The sequence below is a fragment of the Rhinolophus hipposideros genome, assembly GCF_964194185.1.
Source record: "Rhinolophus hipposideros genome assembly, chromosome: 1".
NCBI classification, from domain to species: Eukaryota; Metazoa; Chordata; class Mammalia; order Chiroptera; family Rhinolophidae; genus Rhinolophus; species Rhinolophus hipposideros.
In genome coordinates, this window is record NC_138047.1 from 13,686,884 (window position 1) to 13,693,524 (window position 6,641).

Below are 6,641 nucleotides of genomic sequence, written 5' to 3' on the forward strand. Positions count from 1 at the left end.
ATGAAAATCTCAGCCCAAAGCAGCAGGTAAAGCACCTTGGTTTCAGACTCCCCAAGAGCGCTGACCTAGAAATAAATTCTGAGGTGCGCTTAGTGGTTACCTTGTCTTCTGTTTTCTATATGCCCCTGCCCTTAATTGGGCAGCTTCACAAATAAGGCATTAGACTCTGCCCCACACAGAGCATATTCAGCTAAAGAGAAAACCCTGCTTAGTTCCCACTGCCATGGAGCTGTTAAGGCAGAAGGGATATTGACTTGGAAAAAAAAGATTATTTGCTCTACATTAAATTTCAGTTTTTACCTTCAGGGTTTCCCTTTCTATACAAAAGATTAAGGACTTGGCTGAATTCGGTGGGGATTGTTTTTCTGCAGTCAGACGTTTATGGTAACCCTTGGCTGTTCACGTAGTTCACGATTTACTCATTAGACAACATATTCCTGTGACTGTGAAATATTCTGTCCCCTTGGGACAGCAGTTGTCTCCAAAGCAGAAGACTTGACCTTCATTTCAGCAGGGAACTGAAAGAATGTCATTTTCTTTTGGTCTGTTAAACTGTGTGACATCTTGTTCTGCACTGGCCTCCGGCCGCAGCCCATCCCAAAAATCACTCACTTGAAGATATTGCCTTACACCTTTTTCTTTTCTTTCTAAAAATAAGTAGTGGATAATGATGTTGGAATGTAGTCAAATTCCTTCTAGAAATAATATATTGATTTTTGACAACTGAAGGGGGCTCAGTCCTAACCCCAAAATCACTTATGATGAAAGACACCTCCCTGCAAAGGTAGCATAAGACCATGCTTTTCTGGAAAGCAGCCACTCTGGTTCAGTCAGGAAAGAGCCTGATAATAGAAGAGTATAACTGAAGCTGACACATTCTCATTACAGTGGCTGAAACAAAAGCACATATGGATCTTTCTGAATCATTGAACACACACTTCTTGATAAATTATATTCTCATTTTCAGAGGCTCCATCTCAGAATGTCTTAGTAGGAAATAGCTGTCCTTAGCTCTCAGTTGTTACTTTTCACCACCCACAAATGGATTCAGTGGGCAGGTAGGAAGGAATCAGAAAAAGGTAACTGTTAGCTATTAACAAGTTTGTCTTCGACAAGGCTTAGTTACTAGCTAAGTGAACCACAACATCATACCTCATGACATCAGTGACTTTTCCAGAACTATTGTTCACCGTGAAAGAACAGGAATCTAACCAATGTTGACAGAGTTGGAAACAGTGGCATTGATCTCTTTCTTGAAATTATGCTTCTTGGTCTGTTCTCTGTGAGCTGTTGGTGATTACACCATTCTATCAGGGTTTCACTTGGGCAAAGAAAGTGTCCTGACAGAAAATGGTGAGAGGGAGCAGGTCAGACTTTAGAAAGTTCACAAATGAATGCTTCTGTGCTGTGAGACAGAAACTCGGGTTCACTTCCAGAGCTCCAGGTCCGTATCTCAGAAAGAGCCTGTGTCAGTGAGGATCACTTCCTTAGCAATGGAAACTCACTCTGAATGATTCAAGCAGAAAAAGAACATGCTTGAAGCACATTGAGTAGCTCCCAAAATTGACCACCAAGGTCGGGGAACCAGGACCAGAAACGTGTGTGGGTTCCTCGGCTGCTGCTAGTCTCTGCCTCCCCAGCTCTGGACACTAAGTATGGCCACTCGCACCACTGCCTTTGGGAACTGGAGCTGCCGTGCTTTTGCATGTCACTCATTCCTAATTCAACGTTCCAACGAGAGCATATGTTTGGTCAAGCCGAATCATGGTCTCACTTTGCTGGGGGAACAAGTACCAGACTTTATTCAACTTCTTTGGTGGGAAGCAAATGAGTTCAAGTGCTCATCAACAGAAATGATAGATAGATAGATAGATAGATAGATAGATAGATAGATAGATAGATAGATAGATAGATAGATAGATAGATAGATGATAGATAGATGATAGATAGATAGATAGGTAGGTAGGTAGATAGATAGGAGGGAAGAAGTGAGAGATGGCAGAATCTGGACAAATACTAATTTGAGAACCTCTCAACAATTGTGGTAAAATGCAGCATGAACCAGTTTTCATTGAAAAGGGACTACTGCCCTCCTTCTATCACCTTCAACTTCCTCAAATTCTGTCTTGTCTAAATGAAGTAAATACAGTTTGAAAAAAAACCCACTGGTAATTTTGATATCGGAGCTAACCCTTTTTGTAATTTTATCTCTTCCAACTCTGCAGGGAATAACTGCCCTAAAACATTACCCAAATTCCTCAGCCACACTGAAGTTTTACATTGCCTTTTTTCTAAACTGAAGGTTATCTTAAAGTGAAAATGTCTGAACTGTTTATAAAGAAGAAGAAAGGGGGAAAAAAATGTAAAAGCTACTTGTGATATTTGAAGAGCAATAATAAAAGGAACCTCCAATCCCTAATTTTTCTTCCACATGAAAAAATATGCCTCTAAGAATTTTAATTTCTCAGAACAGCTTTTAATTTTGTTTTTCTTCTCATTGGCAGGCTTTAATGGGAGCCCTACCGGAAAAGACAACAAAAACAAACCAAAAAATAGTTTTTAGAATCATGACAGAAAATTTTACTGCTTTTTGTTTTTGTTTTTTGTTTAATAGTAGAATGGATACTATTCTGGTTATAGAATCTACAGAAAGGGAAATGATCTTAGGAAAAAAAAACAGAAAATTTCTCCTTGGTCTTTTTTTATGTATGTGCCATTGCCAAGCCCCCTGAGAAATGGAATCCCTGTCGGTCTTGCTTCAAGATAGGTGATAAGCTAAGTGACCCCTGAAATTCCTTTTAATGAGCCTCAGACAAGAGTTGTTAACTAACGCAACACATGGCCAGGCTCTCCCGCGGAAGCAAACAGAAAATTGGGCAAATTCCAGAGGATTCATCCTCAATACCTCTCTTTCCAGGGCTGCAAAAAGAAAGCTCATTTAAATTATTTGTTTTCCTTTACTTAGAGAGCTCTGTTCAGAAGGAATTACTTTATTACCCCAGAATAAATATCAAATTTTTGCCCTGTCAGTAGTGTTTTGGTTTTTTGGAGGTAGACCATATTGCTGTATCACAGGTATTATTAAACACTAGTTTTAAAAGGGTAGGAGTTACATAGTTAGGATTGTCTTTGCAATAGTCAAGGAAGGAATCTTGATATTAAGTGTATATTTTGTGATGTTATGTTGCTGGTTCATGCTAACAATAAGCAATCTGATAAGCCTTGTGTGTTTTGCTCTAATGCAGGTGTAATAGTTGGTTCTTTCAAACATTATCCCTATTTGGAAACTATTTTTGAAGTGCAATTATCACCTAAGCCACCTTATTACAGCACCCAAAGAGTGACTGCACCTATGGGTCAAGCCTGCCTGGTCCAGATACTGCCCTTAATAATAACTGAAGAGTCTTCAAATTTAAAAATGTATAAAAACAATTTTTGATTGAGAATAATTAGACCTAATCATTTTACCACAAACATAGGTAGCAAATTACAAATAATTTAAGTAAAAGTCCAGCCTGGGTGTGAGATTATCAACCCATCTTAGTGAAGACCTTGGCTAAGAGTGGTGTGGCCAGAGTCGTGTCTTCACTGCCCCATCTCATTTTCTATTCCTGCTTCCCCTCTTCAAGTCACATTCTTTAATCACATGCTCCTCACTGGGGAGTACGGATTTGATGGCTTTCTGGTACTGTCATTAATATGTCATTGCAAAGATTTCTGTCTCATTATCTGCAATTGTCCAAAGTTTAGCTCTCAGAGTATAATCTTTTGTCTTGAGAGTTCTTGCTCTTCTATTGCACAAATCTTTGCAATATAGAAACTGTAAAAGTTGTGGTTTTTCTCAGGATTTTATAGCAGGAGAACAATGTAGTTTCACATTTAAGAGACCTCTGTTTCACACAAATTTTTGACAACTACAACCTGTGTGATTTTGCACAAATTACATAATTTCTCAGAGCTTTGGGAATGTGAAATCTGTTGTGTGCTTGGCACCCAATAAACAATCACAAAATGGTAGTTATTACTGCTATTCCTTCAGAATGTCCCCTCATAGAAATAGGAACAGGTTAATGGAAATGCATAGGTTTAGTTGAAAAATACTGTTCAGTTGAATTGTTGTCTAAAGAATATTTTGCATTACCCCAAACTCTTTTTGTTAATGATTTTGTATCCACTCTAAATATCTTCTGTATCCACTGTAAACATTTTCCCATGCAAAGGAATCATTTGTTCCCAAGACTGGGGCACAATGGGTTATGTAAGAATATGTGTTATTCACTATCACATGAACAATGGGAATTTGAAAATTCAAGTATAATTAATTAGAAATTATTCATTCAATAGCATCATTACCAGGAAGGTTCTAGGTGGTTCCATGTTGCCAGGTCACTGACATAACTGCAGTTCCTGCAAGCAGCGTATCTGATCTGAACCCACAGGACCCACTAGTCCTATCAAATGGATGATGCCACGTTGCAATTTTGCAGTTTTGCAGCAGAGAGCAAATTTAAATCAATCCTGGACCTAACTAAAGGATCTATTTTCAAAACACTGATGAATCTGTGTTTGGTATTGTAAGGAGTGAAGGAAAGTGCAAGTCAATAAAAAAAGAAGATTGTGCAAGCACACTGGGGGAAATGGAGAGTAAAGAACACTGTTCAAAAAGTGCCATTTTGGGGGGTGGGGCCGGGCCTTGCAGCCGAGGACTCTGCGCCTGTGCCCATCTGGCCACAGCTCTCCCCGCGCGGCCGCGGTCCCAGCCACAGCGCACCCCCTGGGTGTCTGGGCGCTCCATGGGCAGCAGCGAGGGCCACGATGACAGATGACGGCGTGGAGCCCTGCAACGAGCTGGAGGCTCTGGAGTCCATCTACCCCGATTCCTTCACAGCATTATCAGAAAATCCACACAGCTTCACCATTACTGTGACATCTAGGCTGGAGAAAATGATGAAACTGGCCAGACTACTCTCAACTTTACATACAGTGAAAAATACCCAGCTTAAGCCCCCCTTTATGAAATATTCTCCCAGGAAAATCTAGAAGATAATGATGTCTTCGGCAGTTTAAAATTATTAGCACTACAGGCAGAGGAAAACCTTGGAACGGTGATGATCTTTAGTGACAGCTGTTCAAGAAAAATTAAATGAAATAGTAGATCAAATAAAAACTAGAAGAGAAGAACAGAAACAAAAAGAAAAAGAAGCAGAAGAAGCCGAAAAGCAATTATTTCATGGCACTCCTGTTACAATTGAAAATGTCTTAAGTTGGAAGGCCAAGTTTGATGCAGAACTCTTGGAAATTAAAAAGAAACGAATGAAGAAGAACAAGCAGGAAAAAATAAATTAAGTGGGAAACAGCTATTTGAAACAGATCATAATCTTGACACATCTGACATCCAGTTCTTGGAGGATGCTGGAAACAATGTGGAAGTAGATGAGTCTTTGTTCCAGGAAATGGATGACTTGGAGCTAGAGGATGACGAGGACGATCCAGACTACAGTCCTGCTGAGCCCGAGAGTGACTTGACTACTAGACTGTCCCCGTCTGCAGAGAGGCGCCACAGAGAGGCAGTGGCCACAGCATCTCTGGCTATGCTGAGAGGGTGTTGATGTTCCTTTCTTTTTTTCTAAGAAAAAATAACTTTCAGGAGAATATTCTTCTGATGCCTTTCATCATTGAACTTAATAAACTGACCTTAACGTTTCAAATATTTTTTTAAAAAGTGCCATTTTTGAAGCATAAACATGGTGTCAAGACTAGGGATAAGGAGCAACATAAAAACGAGGGAAGCATTTGAAGGGAGCATTGGTCAAGAAGTCTTCAGTACTTTATTTATGGACAATAAATCTGTTGTCAGAAAATATAATTCACAGGTGTTTGTTCGGAGGAAGGTTGATGGCAAACTTTATAATAGAGACCTGAACACACTGCCCAGTCTTACCATTGCTAAAATAACTGGTATGACCTACTAACTACATATCTTGTGACTTGAGGCAATAGAAAGCACCACCTGAGAAGTGGTGCTTTTTCTAGACTTAAATTTCTAGACTTAAATTTCTAGACTTAAATTTCAGTTACTGGAAATATGGAGGAGAGAAGAACAAATTAGTTGACATGATGAGAAAGCAAATTGGCCATGTCCAGCATGTGAGACATTTTAAGAATAAATGGCTGTTTCTCTAACAAACTAATGGTACGAATAAAAGGAAAGGGTAGAGAGGTATGTGATTATAAGATTAAAAAGACCTAACATTAATTAAATGTAGAGTGTGGACCTTGTGTGGAACCTGGTAAAATAAACCAATTGTAAAAACCCATTTTTGAGATAATCAGGGAAATTCAAATATTGTCTGAGTTTAAATGAAATTTAAAAAATTATTATTAGTTTTATTATCTATGATAATGACATGATAGTTATGCTTTTTTAAAAAAGAAATGGTGGGAGACTTTCTTGTTAGAAATGCATACTGAAGGGTTAGGAATGAAATAACACGATGGGATTTGCTTTAAAATACTGCAGGAAAAGAAAGGTGGAGGAAATGAAGCATAATTAGCCAAATGTTGATAACTGCTGAAATTGGGTACATGTAGGTTTATTGTACTATACTTTCTACCTTTGACTATTTGAAAATTTCCATAAT

At 38.8% G+C, this 6,641-nt stretch overlaps 1 pseudogene across 1 annotated transcript; it reads left to right on the forward strand.

Moving 5' to 3' along the window:
* Nucleotides 1–4,815: 4,815 nt before the first annotated feature.
* LOC308496062 (RWD domain-containing protein 1-like) lies at nt 4,816–5,609 on the forward strand (annotated as a pseudogene). Its single transcript has one exon. The product of its transcript is annotated as an RWD domain-containing protein 1-like (transcript).
* Nucleotides 5,610–6,641: the final 1,032 nt, after the last annotated feature.